Source organism: Mustela lutreola, chromosome 1 (assembly GCF_030435805.1).
Source record: "Mustela lutreola isolate mMusLut2 chromosome 1, mMusLut2.pri, whole genome shotgun sequence".
Lineage (NCBI taxonomy): Eukaryota > Metazoa > Chordata > Mammalia > Carnivora > Mustelidae > Mustela > Mustela lutreola.
This window is the reverse complement of record NC_081290.1, coordinates 235,931,569-235,947,918: the sequence shown is the minus strand read 5'-3', so window position 1 is coordinate 235,947,918 and position 16,350 is coordinate 235,931,569.

The following is a 16,350-nucleotide window of genomic DNA, read 5'->3' as shown; positions in this document are numbered from 1 at the left end:
TCTGTCACACTGAAAAGAAATTTTTAAAAAATATTGCATATGAAAAAAAAGCATACAGTGGTCTGAAGTTTATTGTATAGAAGATTGAATAGTACTGAAGTTTATGAAGTGGTGAGTAAAATGATTGTGTGGAATTTTAGAAAGTTTTATCTCGCATTAGATTTGGGAAGGATAAGATATCAACAATTAGTGAAGCACAAAGTTAATTTTCAGGTATCTTTATGATTCAGAAAGAACTAGAATTTGGATAGTGGTAATGTAAGATGAGGTATCTGTTGTGAAATAGGAGTCATAGCATATCCTTTAGCTACAAAGTAGTTGGAGACAGCAAGGATAAATACTTATTTACCCTTTTTTTAAAAAAGATTTTATTTATTTGACAGAGATCACAAGTAGGAAGAGAGGCAGAGAGGCTGGGCCAAAGGCAGAGGCTTAACCCTCTGAGCCACCCAGGTGCCCCTTATTTACCCATTTTTAACAGGATGGCTTTTGCTGGGCGTTGAAATATATAAGAAGAAAAAAGAAAATTATTCATGAACACCAAAAATGCAAACATAAGAAATGGGATGGAAAAATAAACTGGACTGTAAAGAACCTTAGAAAATTTGGAATGTTTAAAAGTGAGTATAACAGAGGTTTCTGAAATGGATGAAGGCAGTATAAAAAAATATAATCTTGGTTTTCAAAAACAGCAACAGAAAAGAAAAAAATGATACATAAGATCAAATACAGTGAAATTTTACTCCAGGAGTTACCATAATAATCACTTCACCCAATTCTATGTTATTCCCAGTGATTTTTGTTAATTTAATATACAAAACAAATGTTTTTAAAGTATATTACTAATGATGATTCAATCTAAGAGAAATGAGTTACTATTGAGGTAACAGTAGAAGAGAAACAATAAGAACTAACATGTTCACAAGTTTTTGTAATCATCCAATTAATTTTACATGTAGGAGTTAGTTTCATATTCTTTATCCCTTAAAGTAATGAGGTACCAAATACCCCTTGACTTAACCATGGAATCTCTCTGGTCAGTCCCTAGTATGAAACTAAATCATACATGGAATCTTACCCAGCCTTAAAAAAGAAGGACCTCTTAATTCTACTCCTGAAACAAATATTGCACTGTTTATTAATTAAAATTTAAATTAAAAAAAGAAATTTAAAAAAAGAAGGTAATCCTGCCATTGAAAGAGCATGGATGAACCTGAGGACATCATGCTAAAGTGTACTATGACAGTCATATAAAGACAAATGCTGCATGATCTCAGTTTTATATGGAATTTTTTAAAAAAGATCAAACTCACAGTAACAGAAAGTAGAATGGGGTTGGGGTAAAAGGAGAGATAAAAAAAATTAAAAGTAGAATGGTAGTTGCCAGGGGAAAGGGTGAAAGGGCTATGGGGGAGTCATTGTTAAATGAATACAGAATTTTAATCTTTGCAAATGAAAAAGTTCTGGAGATAAATGGTGGTTATGAATGTGCAATGATATAAATATACTTAATAATACTGAACTGTACACTTAAAAATGGTTGAGATAGTAAATTTTATGTTACTTATATTCTACTACAATAAAAAATTGGAAAAAATTAGGAAAGGTAGGAAACACTAAAACCCAAGGAAAAAATGAGTATTTATAATAGCAGTACACAACGATATAAAAAGAAGAGACCTAGAGATGGTATCTGGATGATTTTTAAAGAAGGTCATCATAGAGGGCATGGGAATTGGGGAGAAAGCCAAAGGAAAGTGGAAATGAGCAGCAGCCTATTTCCTAAGTAGGACTTTTGATCACCAAAGATGGTGTAATGGTTTGGAGAGTCATGAAGTAGAATTAAAGGGTGTGTGGACATTCACTGAAGGACTTTCCCAACAGTGGTGTTCATAATTTATCATTTAAAGCCAAGAGTATATAATGGATCCACAGAGGGCATAAAAAGAAACATTAAGTACAAATTAAATTTGATTTGGAAAGATAAATGTTGATACAGTAGGGAGGATGGATACCATGAAGGAGTGACCAGAGAGAGGCTAGGGAGTAAGGTTTTCATTCATCAAAAAGAGAGGAAATGCAAAAGAGAACATAGCAGCAGATCTAACCAGAATTCTTTTGGACCACAGATTTTCTTCTCTTTCTTAACCACTGAAAATTATCTGAACTTATAAGATAAGAAACTGGCTTTCTAATGTATTCACTTGTCCTCCGGTCTTCCTGTCTGTACTCAGGAGAATTCTGCATTATGGCCTATGGTACTAGCAGGCCTACTCCATCATCATCCAGGGCAGGAGACTCCAAGCAAACAAGACTTTGAGCTCTAGCTAGATTCTGTTTTCTCAGGAGAATGTAGAGTGTCCTTCACCTTCTGCCAAAAGAGCTAAAACACATGAAATCCCCTCTCCAAGGACTGTTTACAATTAGTTAGAGGTTGTGAAGGAACTCTTGTTGACTTGGAAGAGAGTTGATACTATTATCGACAGGCACAAACACTGTTTAAATAAAATAGAGTTGCTGCCACAGTCTAATATATTTATTTTAGGGGTCCTCATCTTTTGAAACCACAGTCAGAACCCCAAACTTCAGCAGGATTCACACATTTATTATATTAAACAAAGCAGAAGTGTCACTAGTGGCAGTTTCCTAAGAATACACACTTTGAAGACTTAATGGTGTAAAACTTAGGATTTTCATGGCTTCTGAAGGGAGAAGAATCAATATCATTCCCTATACAGACCCCCTTCAGGTTATTTCCCTTCCTAACAACTCAGGAGACATAATCTCCCCTGAGCTAGGAGTTATATCTGATCTGGTGATCTGTCTCTGCAAAAGCAGTAGGGAGGAACAAAGAGATGGGCTTAATGACCCATGAGCCCAAGTTTATGCCCAGAGGACTCTCGGGGATTCTGTATCATGCCTAGAATTAGGGATGTCCTCTTCATTATAAAGATTCTCTCCATGTGATAGGATGGTCTTTGGACCCGGAGACATGAAGGGGCTCCCATCACCATGTGTAAGCACAGGGCTCATGCTGTGCTACTGCTCCAAGCAAAGGCCGGGAGAGGAAATATTAGAAAGGTAAGGATACATGGACAGGGGAGATGAGATCCTACAGTGAGGAGGAGAAAAGGTTAATGAGGACAGAGAGGACAATGGCCTCTCCTCTGCTTAGGAGTTCTCCAAAGCCTCATTGTTTATTCTCTTCACAAAAAAAACACAATAGAGCACATGGGATTGGAACAGACATCAGAGGTTGAGCACAGAGATATGCCAACAGGTAATATGCAGAATCTCTCTCTTGTCTCTGTCTCCCTATCTCTCTCTCTCTTTCTCTGTCTCTGTCTCTCTCTCACTCACACACATACATCTCACATAGAATACTCCTTACAGCTAGAAAGTCACAGATAGTTTTACAGTAGCATGACCTCATCTGCTATCACCAAAGAAATGAAGACTGCTCTGATTGACCAATTGTTGGTAGGGAAGCAGACAAAGCAACTAGGCTTGCTGTGGTTCATCCGAAGCAGAAGGAAGCTACTGCAGGCCGCTATCTTATGTTTGAGGTTAGATGTGGAAGTGTGACTGATGTCACATCCAAATGAAATGATGTAGGCATTATATATTTTCTCTGCATTATTATCTTATTTTTTTTCTCCCACATAATCCTGCTTTAGAGATTGTCAGTTCTAATGTGGCCACCTCGTAGGCCCACTACTTTATGGCAACATATCCAAGCCTTTTTTTTATTAGAGCACAATACATCTGCTAGCTCAGCCATATCCAATGTTTTCTGCCAAGTGGCCCATTCATGACAGTGCCTGAAAGAATGTACCCACACCCATCAACTCTTAATTCCACCCAGTTTGACAACTCTGTAAGAATGAGAAAGAAAACAGTTTGCTTTCAAACTGAACTGTATTGGTTTATGTGTGCTTCTCTAGAGTTCTAGAAAATATGTCTAAATTTGAAGCCCCATCCTACTCATTCACTTTGGGATATTCTGTGTCATCCCTCCCTCCATACTTCCTTCATTTTACCTTATAGACACCATGAGTTATTTATAAATAATAAACTTTTTATGATCAAGTAAAATAGGTAATAGGTAACATTTTTAATGTTTAACATTTAATAGGTAACATTTTTAGCTGTTTAGAGTTAAAAGAAAAATAAAATTTGGGGAAAGACTAATAATTTAAATAACTACAATTTACTGAATATACCTAATAGCTAGTCCTTTACATGCATTAGTCTTATTTGTGTTTAAAACAAATCACATTAGACAGAATTTATTCACCCAATTTTACATAAAATAAAACTGACTAAAAAGTAACTTGTCCAAGGAGCCTCAGTTAGTAGATGACATAGCAAGATTTCAAGATATATTTGAATGAATCTGAAGCCCATATAAATCATCTATAATATTATAGTATTGAAGCAATGGAAAAGGAGCCAGCAGGTTAAATAAACATCACAACTTCAATAAATTGAGAGTTGGTGAGCACTAAAACAGAAAGATCTCTAAACAGTATTAATTAAGCTTTTAAAGTGGACTCTGGGTCTGGGCTCTTTGTCAATGTGCACATCTAGAAAAAGATGAACTTACTGTCTTGCCCTCCAGGAATAATCCTCGAGCTTATTGGCCCCAAACTATTTGCCATTATTTGTGGCACACAGCTGCAGCGGAAGGAAGTCAAGTTTTCTGATCAAAACTGTGAGAGGGTAGATGTCCTCTTGAATTTGAACTCTGATGTCAGAAAGAGTTCCCTCTGCCATGCCCCTGGAAAACTCCTCCTCAGCTGGAAGTCCTTATAAAGCAGCTGCCTTGAAGATGGGGCTGACTGCAAACTGTAAGTCTGTTGTGTCCTCCTTAGCAGGTTCCTCAGACTCTTCTAAGCTCCAGCAACCATTGCTTTCTGGTTCTCAGTATCGATCCCTCAACACTGGTAAACATTGTTTTCACCCTATACATGATCAATTTTATCTCCAGCTTCTTTGGGGACCAGAAAGGCTCCTCTTTCTCACATAGAATGGGAGACTATTAACTTGCTTGCCTGGGTGTTACTACTCTGCAATAACTAGCCAGCAAATATATATGCAGCCACATACATGAGAAGAATTAGTTTTAATAACTAACTCTCTCTCTCTCTCTCACTTGCACACGGGCACACACACACACATACACACACACAATATTCCAATTCTATTCAACAGCTAAACTGTAAACTGGGAACCATACCTTCCTAAGGTAGTGTTAGGAATATTAAAATGAATATCCCCTGCTTCTTTGCCCCAAAGCAGTAACATTACTATTGGTAGAGAATAGGTAAATACATAAAGTCATGTTATACTGGATGCATCAGAATTGTAAAATATACTCGCAACACAAAACTTAAAATAATTTTTCTTTATTCATTTTAGGGATCAGGGAAGAATCGTTCACAACACCTTCATTTCTGAGTTATTGAAATTTGTTAGTTATTTGATCTATTCAGTTTTTGTTTGAATTTGAAGGACTGTTTTTTGTATTTTGGATATTAGCTTCTTCTCACACATAGAGTGTGGAGATATTTTTCTCATTGGGGAGATTGCCTTTTAAGGGTTTGATGGTTTCTTTGTCATGCAGAAATTTCAGCTTGATGTCCTACCATTTGTTTATTTTTTTAAATTTTTTGCCTTTGCCTTTGGTGTCTGATGTAAGAGACTCTTCACCAATACAAATATCGAGAAACTGACTACCTGATTAATGGATTCATTTAATATGTTCAAGTCATTCATCCATTCATAATTTGTATGTGAGGTATAAGAAAGCGATCCAGTCACATTCTCCTGCATCTAGTGTCCAGTTTTCCCAGTATCATTCATTGAAGAGACAGTCCTTTCCCCATTGTATATTTTCTGCTGCTGTGTCATAAGTTGAGACCGTACATGTATGGGTTAATTTCTGAGGTTTCTCTCTCTTTTTTTCCTTTCCTTTTCCTTTTCTTATCTTTTGTTTTCTTTCTATTTTCTTTTCCTTCCTTCCTTCCTTCCTTCCTTCCTTCCTTCCTTCCTTCCTTCCTTCCCTTCTTGCCTTCTTTCTGGTCTTACAGTTTATTTGTTGGAAAAATATTTTTCTTGTTGGAATATATGCAATGTGGACTTCATTGATGATGTCTGCATACTCTTTGTTAGGACATTAATCTGACATCTGTGTTTTTGTAAATGAGTAGCTGGATCTGTAGCTTTCAATAGGTTGAACATTTGGGCAGTAGTACCTAAGCAGTAGTATTCTTCCATCAGATACCAGATTGTGTCTGACTGTCTTCTTTTGTGATGTTCTCAGTTGTGATGATGGATATCTATGTTTCCTTTTCATGGTAGGTTTATTAAAGTGAATTTATTTTTATTAAAAGTGTGGATTCTAGCAGGAGGAGTCAAGATGGTGGAGAAGTAGCAGGCTGAGACAACATCAGATAGCAGGAGATCAGCTAGATAGCTTATCTGAACATTGCAAACCCCTAAAATCCAACAGGAGATCAAAGAGAAGAAGAACAGAAATTCTAGAAACAGAAAATCAACCACTTTCTGAAAGGTAGGACTGGTGGAGAAGTGAATCCAAAGCAACAGGAAGGTAGATCACAGGAGGAGGGTCCAGCTCCCAACAAGTGTCAGAGTAACGGAGCACTAAATCAGGACTTTTAAAAGTCTGTTCCACTGAGGGACATCCCTCCAGAGTCCAAACCAGGGTGAAGCCCATACACGGTCAGCATGGCCCCAGGGCCAGCAGGTTCACAGAAGGATCGGGGATGTCAGAGTGTAGCAGAGCTTGCAGGTATTAGAACAGGGAAGTCGGCTACAGAGACAGAGCTGAAGAGTGAGCTCTCAGCTCAGGGTTACCCTGAACCGGTCACAGACTGGGTGAGCTCGGAGCACGGTCAGAGGCCAGGGAGACGGGAGTGATTGGGCGCTATTCTCTGAGGGCACACTGAGAAGTGGGGCCCCTGCCCTCAGCTCCTCCAGGCTGGAGACTGGGAGGCTGCCATTTTCATTCCCATCCTCCAGAACTCTACGGAAAGCATTCAGGGAACAAAAGCTCCTGAAAGCAAACCCAAGCTGATTACTCAGCCCAGCCCCTGGTAAGGGCAGTGCAATTCCACCTGGGGCAAAGACACTTGAGAATAACAACAACAGGCCCCTCCCCCAGAAGATCAACAAGAAATCCAGCCAGGACCAAGGTCACCTACCAAGGAGTGCAGGTTCAATCCAAAGAGAGCAGCAGAATCCCAGAGGAGGAGAAAGCACAGCATGGAACTCATGGCTTTCTCCCCATGACTCCTTAGTCTTGCAGTTAATTTAATTTCATTCAATGTTTTTCCTTCTTCTGAAAAGTCTTTTTTTTAACTTTTATCCTTTTATTTTTTAACGTTTTTTTAACTAGTTTACCTAATATATATCTATATTTTTTCTTTTTTATATTTTTTTCTTTATAAGTTTTCTTTTTTTAATTGTTTCTTTTTTTTCTGAACCTCTTTTTTTAAATTTTTTTATTTTTTATAAACATATATTTTTATCCCCGGGGTACAGGTCTGTGAATCACCAGGTTTACACACTTCACAGCACTCACCAAAGCACATACCCTCCTCAATGTCCATAATCCTACCCCCTTCGCCCAAACCCCCCCCCCCAGCAACCCTCAGTTTGTTTTGTGAGATTAAGAGTCACTTATGGTTTGTCTCCCTCCCAATCCCATCTTGTTTCATTTATTCTTCTCCTAACCACTTAAGCCCCCATGTTGCATCACCACTTCCTCATATCAGGGAGATCATATGATAGTTGTCTTTCCCTGCTTGACTTATTTCACTAAGCATGATACGCTCTAGTTCCATCCATGTTGTCGCAAATGGCAAGATTTCATTTCTTTTGATGGCTGCATAGTATTCCATTGTGTATATATACCACATCTTCTTGATCCATTCATCTGTTGATGGACATCTAGGTTCTTTCCATAGTTTGGCTATTGTGGACATTGCTGCTATAAACATTCGGATGCACATGCCCCTTTGGATCACTACGTTTGTATCTTTAGGGTAAATACCCAATAGTGCAATTGCTGGGTCATAGGGCAGTTCTATTTTCAACATTTTGAGGAACCTCCATGCTGTTTTCCAGAGTGGCTGCACCAGCTTGCATTCCCACCAACATTGCAGGAGGGTTCCCCTTTCTCTGCATCCTCGCCAGCATCTGTCATTTCCTGACTCGTTGATATTAGCCATTCTGACTGGTGTGAGGTGATATCTCATTGTGGTTTTGATTTGTATTTCCCTGATGCCGAGTGATATGGAGCACTTTTTCATGTGTCTGTTGGCCATCTGGATGTCTTCTTTGCAGAAATGTCTGTTTATGTCCTCTGCCCATTTCTTGATTGGATTATTTGTTCTTTTGGTGTTGAGTTTGCTAAGTTCTTTATAGATTCTGGACACTAGTCCTTTATCTGATATGTCGTTTGCAAATATCTTCTCCCATTCTGTCAGTAGAGAGCCCAGAAATAGACCCTCAACTCTATGGTCAACTAATCTTCGACAAAGCAGGAAAGAATGTCCAATGGAAAAAAGACAGCCTCTTCAATAAATGGTGCTGGGATAATTGGACAGCCACATGCAGAAAAATGAAATTGGACCATTTCCTTACACCACACACAAAAATAGACTCAAAATGGATGAAGGACCTCAATGTGCGAAAGGAATCCATCAAAATCCTTGAGGAGAACACAGGCAGCAACCTCTTCGACCTCTGCCGCAGCAACATCTTCCTAGGAACAACGCAAAAGGCAAGGGAAGCAAGGGCAAAAATGAACTATTGGGATTTCATCAAGATCAAAAGCTTTTGCACAGCAAAGGAAACAGTTAACAAAATCTGAACCTCTTTTTATCCCCTTTCTCCATCCCCCGCCCATGATTTGGGGTCTCTTATGATTTGGTTAAAGCATATTTTCCTGGGGTCTTTGCCACCCTTTTAGTATTTTACTTGTTCCTTCATATACTCTTTTTTATTTTCATTTATTTATTTTCAGCATAACAGTATCATTCTTTTTTCACCACACCCAGTACTCCATACAATCCGTGCCCTCTATAATACTCACCACCTGGTACCCCGACCTCCCACCACCCCGCCACTTCAAACCCCTCAGATTGTTTTTCAGAGTCCATAGTCCTTCATATACTCTTATCTGGACAAAATGAAAAGGCAGAAAAATTCACTACCAAAAAAAGAACAAGAGGCATACCGAAAACTAGGGACCTAATCAATACAGACACTGGTAATGTGTCAGATATAGAGTTCAGAATGACGATTCTCAAGGTACTAGCTGGGCTCAAAAAAGGCATGGAAGATATTAGAGAAACCGTCTCAGGAGATATAAAAGCCTTTTCTGGAGAAATAAAAGAACTAAAATCTAACCAAGTTGAAATTGCTTGTGAGAATCGCCCGGAAAACCTGGCAAACTCGCTTCCTTTAGCACATGTCTGGAGGGCCACCACCTGGGCCTGGCCTGGCTTCCTGAGTGGTCAAGGCCTGAACCCTGTGAGAAAGCCCTCTTCAAGCCAGCGCACACGTGGCCAATGCTTCCCGCTACTCATCCCTCTGGAGTGCACTACCGGCACTGGCTTTTCAGGCCTGACATGCCCCTAGGCCTTGGCTTGAATCCTTAGTTGGGTTTTCAGGCTTCCATCTCCAGGGGCCTGTGTCTGAAGTCCTCCAGTTTGGGGACTCCTGAGGCACAGCCCAGGAATCTGCCTCCTACCCAGGAGGAAACTGTGCCATTAGGAGCTGTGCAAAACCCTCAGAAGAGGAGAAACCTGCATGTCCCCCCTGAGGCCATCGCCCAATTTTGGCACCCCACAGGGCCACAAACACAGAGGCTGACGCCCAGCTGTACCTCCTTCCTAATTCTGCCCCCGTAAAGCTCCCATGCATGGGGACCCTTGGAGGAGCTGCATGGACCCAGCCCATGTTCCCGGATGGCCGTGACATGCACCTAGCAAAAAAATGCTCCAGACTACGAATGCCAGCACAGCCCAAATCACTGCCCAATGCTGTCCAGTTCTCATGAGCTTTCTGCCCAGAACAATAATGATTTGAGCAGAAAGTTCGTTAGAATTGGCCAGAAAACACCCTGCGAACTTGCTACTGGTGGTGCGTGTCCAAAGGACCACCATCTGGGCTTAGCCAGGGTCCCAAGTGGTCGAGACCTGAAACCTGTGAGCCAGATGCTTGCAAGGCCAATGTCACACGATATTCCTCCCCCTGGGTTCCAGCCAAGGCACTGGAGGGTCTACTTCTGGGCTTTCTATTCTGTTCCATTGATCTATGTGTCTGTTTTCGTGCCAGTACCATGCTGTCTTGATGATGACAGCTTTGTAATAGAGCTTGAAGTCTGGAATTGTGCTGCCACCAACTTTGGCTTTCTTTTCCAATATTCCTTTGGCTATTCGAGGTCTTTTCTGGTTCCATATAAATTTTGGGATTATTTGTTCCATTTCTTTGAAAAAGATGGATGGTACTTTGATAGGAATTGCATTAAATGTGTAGATTGCTTTAGGTAGCATAGACATTTTCACAATGTTTATTCTTACAATCCAGGAGCATGGAACATTTTTCCATTTCTTTGTGGCTTCCTCAATTTCTTTCATGAATACTCTATAGTTTTGGGGGTATAGATTCTTTGCCTCTTTGGTTAGGTTTATTCCTAGGTATCTTGTGGTTTTGGATGCAATTGTAAATGGGATTGACTCCTTAATTTCTCTTTCTACTGTCTTGTTGTTGGAATAGAGAAATGCAACTGATTTCTGTGCATTTATTTTATATCCTGACACTTTACTAAATTCCTGTACAAGTTTTAACAGTTTTGGAGTGGAGTCTTTTGGGTTTTCCACATATAGTATCATATCATCTACGAAGAGTGATAGTTTGACTTCTTCTTTGCCGATTTGGATGCCTTTAATTTCCTTTTGTTGTCTGATTGCTGAGGCTAGGACTTCTAGTACTATGTTGAATAGCAGTGGTGATACCATTATCACCTGCCGTGGTGATACCACATCCCTGCCGTGTTCCTGACCTTAGCGGAAAAGCTTCAAGTTTTTCTCCATTGAGAATGATATTTGTGGTGGGTTTTTCATAGATGGCTTTGATAATATTGAAGTATGTGCCCTCTCTCTATCCCTACACTTTGAAGAGTTTTGATCAGGAACAGATGCTGTACTTTGTCAAATGCTTTTTCAGCATCTATTGAGAGTATCATATGGTTCTTGTTCTTTCTTTTATTGATGTGTTGTATCACATTGATTGATTTATGGATGTTGAACCAAACTTGCAGCCCTAGAATAAATCCCACTTGGTCGTGGTGAATAATCCTTTTAATGTAAATGTAATGTAATGTAAATTACATTTAATGTAAATGTAATGAAATGTGCGAATTTTTGCATCTGTGTTCATCAAGGATATTGGTCTATAGCTCTCTTTTTTGATGGGATCCTTGTCTGGTTTTGGGATCAAGGTGATGCTGGTCTCATAAAATGAGTTTGGAAGTTTTCCTTCCATTTCTATTTATGGAACAGTTTCAGGAGAATGGGAATTATTTCTTCTTTAAATGTTTGGTAGAATTCCCCCAGGAAGCTGTCTGGCCCTGGGTTTTTGTTTGTTTAGAGATTTTTGATGACTGTTTCAATCTCCTTTCTGGTTATGGGTCTGTTCAGGCTTTCTATTTCTTCCTGGTTCAGTTGTGGTAGTTTATATGTTTCTAGGAATGCATCCATTTCTTCCAGATTGTCAAATTTGTTGGCGTAGAGTTGCTCATAGTATGTTCTTATAATTGTTTGTATTTCTTTGGTGTTAGTTGTGATCTCTCCTCTTTCATTCATGATTTTATTTATTTTGGTCCTTTCTCTTTTCTTTTTGAAAAGGATGGCCAGGGTTTTATCAATATTATTAATTTTTTCAAAGAACCAGCTCCTGGTTTCATTGATTTGTTCTATTGTTTTTTTTTTTTTTTGATTCTATTTCATTGATTTCTGCTCTGATCTTTATGATTTCTCTTCTCCTGCTGGGTTTAGGGTTTCTTTCTTGTTCTTTCTCCAGCTCCTTTAGGTGTAGGGTTAGGTTGTGTACCTGAGACCTTTCTTGTTTCTTGAGAATGGCTTGTACTGCTATATATTTTCCTCTCAGGACTGCCTTTGTTGTGTCACACAGATTTTGAACCTTTGTGTTTTCATTATGATTTGTTTCAATGATTTTTTTCAATTCTTCTTTAAATTCCTGGTTGACTCATTCATTCTTTAGAAGGATGCTGTTTAGTCTCCACGTACTTGGGTTCTTTCCAAATTTCTTCTTGTGGTTGAGTTCTAGCTTCAGAGCATTGTGGTCTGAAAATATGCAGGGAATGATCCCAATCTTTTGATACTGGTTGAGACATGATTTAAGACCAAGGATGTGATCTGTTCTGGAGAATGTTCCATGTGCACTAGAGAAGAAAGTGTATTTTGTTGCTTTGGGATGAAATGTTCTGAATATATCTGTGATGTCCATCTGGTCTAGTGTGTCATGTAAGGCCTTTATTTCCTTGTTTATCTTTTTCTCGGATGATCTGTCCATTTCAGTGAGAGGAGTGTTAAAGTCCCCTACTAGTATTGTATTATTGTTGATGTGTTTCTTTGATTTTGTTATTAATTTGTTTATATAGTTGGCTGCTCCACGTTGGGAGCATAGATATTTAAAATTGTTAGATCTTCTTGTTGGACAGACCCTTTTGAGTATGATATAGTGTTCTTCCTCATCTCTTATTATAGTCTTTGGCTTAAAATCTAATTGATCTGATATAAGGATTGCCACCCCAACTTTTTTCGGATGTCCATTAGCATGGTAAATTCTTTTCCACCCCTTCACTTTAAATCTGGAGGTGTCTTCAGGCTTAAAATGAGTTTCTTGTAGGCAACATATAGATGGGTTTTGTTTTTCATCCATTCTGATACCCTGTGTCTTTTGATTGGGGCACTTAGCCCATTAACATTCAGGGTAACTATTGAGAGATATGAATTTAGTGCCATTGTATTGCCTGTAAGGTGATTATTACTGTGTATTGTCTCTGTTCCCTTCTGATCTATCATTTGTAGGCTCTCTCTTTGCTTAGAGGACCCCTTTCAATATTTCCTATAGAGCTGGTTTGGTGCTTACAAATTCTTTCAGTTTTTGTTTGTCCTGGAAGGTTTTAATCTCTTCTTCTATTTTCAATGATAGCCTAGCAGGATATAGTATTCTTGGCTGCATGTTTTTCTTGTTTAGTGCTCTGAATATATCATGCCAACTCTTTCTGGCCTGCCAGGTCTCTGTGGATAAGTCTGCTGCCAATCTAATATTTTTACCATTGTATGTTACAGACTTCTTTTCCCAGGCTGCTTTCAGGATTTTCTCTTTGTCACTAAGACTTGTAAATTTTACTATTAGGTGACGGGGTGTGGACCTATTCTTGATTCTGAGGGGTGTTCTCTGCACCTCCTGAATTTTGATGCTTGTTTCCTTTGCCATATTGGGGAAATTCTCTCCAATAATTCTCTCCAGTATACAGTCTGCTCCCCTCTCTCTTTCTTCTTCTTCTGGAATCCCAATTATTCTAATGTTGTTTCATCTTATGGTGTCACTTATCTCTCGAATTCTCCCCTCATGGTCCAGTAGCTGTTTGTCCCTCTTTTGCTCAGCTTCTTTATTCTCTGTCATTTGGTTTTCTATATCACTAATTCTTTCTTCTGCCTCATTTATCCTAGCAGTGAGAGCCTCCATTTTTTATTGCACCTCATTAATGGCTTTTTTTATTTCAACTTGGTTAGATTTTAGTTCTTTTATTTCTCCAGAAAGGGCTTTTATATCTCCTGAGATGGTTTATCTAGTATCTTCCATGCCTTTTTCAAGCCCGGCTAGAACCTTGAGAATTGTCATTCTGAACTCTAGATCTGACATATTACAAATGTCTGTATTGATTAGGTCCCTAGCCTTTGGTACTACCTCTTGTTCATTTTTTTTTTTTTTTTTTTTTTTTGTGGTGAGTTTTTCCACCTTGTCATTTTGTCCAGATAAGAGTATATGAAGGAGCAAGTAAAATACTAAAAGGGTGGCAACAACCTCAGGAAAATATGCTTTAACCAAATCAGAAGAGATCCCAAATCGTGAGGGGGGCAGAAAGGGGATAAAAAGAAGTTCGAAAGAAAAAAAGAAAAGAAAAGAAACAACTAAAAAAAGAAAACGAATAAAGAAAAAGTATAAAAAAGAAAAAATATATATTAGATAAACTAATTAAAAATTGTTAAAAAAAAAAGAAATAGGTAAAAGTTAAAAAAAATTTAGCAGAAGAAGAGAGAAAATAAATTGAAAAAGAAAAAAATTAAATTAACTGCAAGACTAAAGCATCATGGGTAGAAAGCCATGAGTTCAGTGCTTTGCTTTCTCCTCCTCTGGAATTCTGCTGCTCTCCTTGGTATTGAAACTGCACTCCTTGGTAGGTGAACTTGGCCTTGCCTGGATTTCTTGTTGATCTTCTGGGGGAGGGGTCTGTTGTATTGATTCTCAAGTGCCTTTGCCCCAGGTGGAATTGCACCGCCCTTACCAGGGGCTGGGCTGAGTAATCAGCTCGGGTTTGCTTTCAGGAGCTTTTATTCCCTGAGCGCTTTCCTTAGAGTTCCAGAGGATGGGAATAAAAATGGTGGCCTCCTTGTCTCTGGCCCGGAGGAGCTGAGAGCCCAGGGCCCCACTCCTCAGGGCACCCTCAGAGAACAGCGCCAGTAACTCCCATCTGCCTGACCTACGGCCGTGCTCTGAGCTCACTGAGCCTGAGATCGGTTCAAGGTAACCCCGAGCTGTGAGCTCACTGTCGGCTCTGTGTCTGTAGCCGGCTTCCCCATTCTAATACCTGTAAGCTCTGCAACACTCAGACACCCCCGATCCTTCTGTGATCTTGTGGGACCTGAGGCCACGCTGACCCCACATGGGCTTCACCCCAGTTTAGCCTCTGGAGCGACGTCCCTCAGCGGAACAGACTTTAAAAGTCTTGATTTTGTGCTCCATTGCTCTGCCGCTTGCCGGGAGCCAGCCCCTCCCCCTGGGGTCTATCTTCCCGTCACTTTGGATTCACTTCTCCACCAGTCCTACCTTTCAGAAAGTGGTTGATTTTCTCTTTCTAGAATTACTGTTCTTCTCTTCGATCTGTTGATGGATTTGTAGGTGTTTGCAATCTTTAGATAAGCTATCTAGCTGATCTCCTGCTAGCTGAAGTAGTCTCAGCCTGCCACTTCTCCGCCATCTTGACTCCTCCCCCCACCTGAGGGTTTTGTACAGCTCCAAAGGGCATGGTTTCCCCCTGGGCAGCAGGCAGAGTCCTGGGGTGTGACTCAGGGGTCTCCATTCTGGAGGGCTTGGGGTCCAGGCCTCTGGGGATGCAAGCCTGAAAACCCAACCTAGGGTTAGGGTTAAGATTAGGACATAGAGGTATGGCAGACCCAATCTGCCAGTGGTGTGGGCGGCTCCCCAAGGGTCTGAGTAGAGAATGGGGGTGGCCCCTGTTCTAATGCTCTACAGGCTGTAGGTGCACCTGGTTTTAGAGCACTTTCTTGCAGGGTTCAGGCCATGACCACTCAGGACTCTGGGCCAGGCCCAGGTGGCATCCCTGAAAACTCCTGTCATTGGAAGTGAGTTTGCCGGGGTTTCAACATTGATATCAAAATTGATATCAATTTGGACAGAAAGCTCATGAGAATTGGCCAGCATTTTTTGGTGGCTTGGGCTGTGGACTCACCCAGTGTTTGAACCGCTTTCTCACTAGGTTTCTGTTCCACCATCCAGTATTACAGGTCGGGTCCTTGGGGCTCCCCCAAGGCCCTCCCCTGAGGCAAGCTCCCCAGGGGAAGAGTTGAGGGTGGGGGTCTTGCTGAGCCTTAGGCTTCAGATTTGGTGGGGAGGATGAGGGGGGTCGCCTCAGGGTGTCATGCAGGTTTCTCCTAATTGGAGGGTTTTGTGCAGCTCCAAAATGTGTGGTTTCCTCTTGGGTGGCAGGTGGAGTCCTGAGATGTGGCTCAGGTGTCCCCAGTCTGGAGGGCATGGGGGCCAGGCCTATGGGGACATCAGCCTGAAAACCCAATGTAGGCTTAAGGGGAGGGCCTAGGGGCATGGCAGGCCAGATCTGCCAGTGCCAAGGCAGGGTACCCAGGGGGCTGAGTAGAGGACAGGGGTGGCCAGTGTTCCGAGGTGATTTGTGCTTCACACACACCTGGCATTAGAGCTCTTTCTTGCAGGGTTTTGGCCAGTTGGGACCCTGGGCCAGGCCCAGGTGGC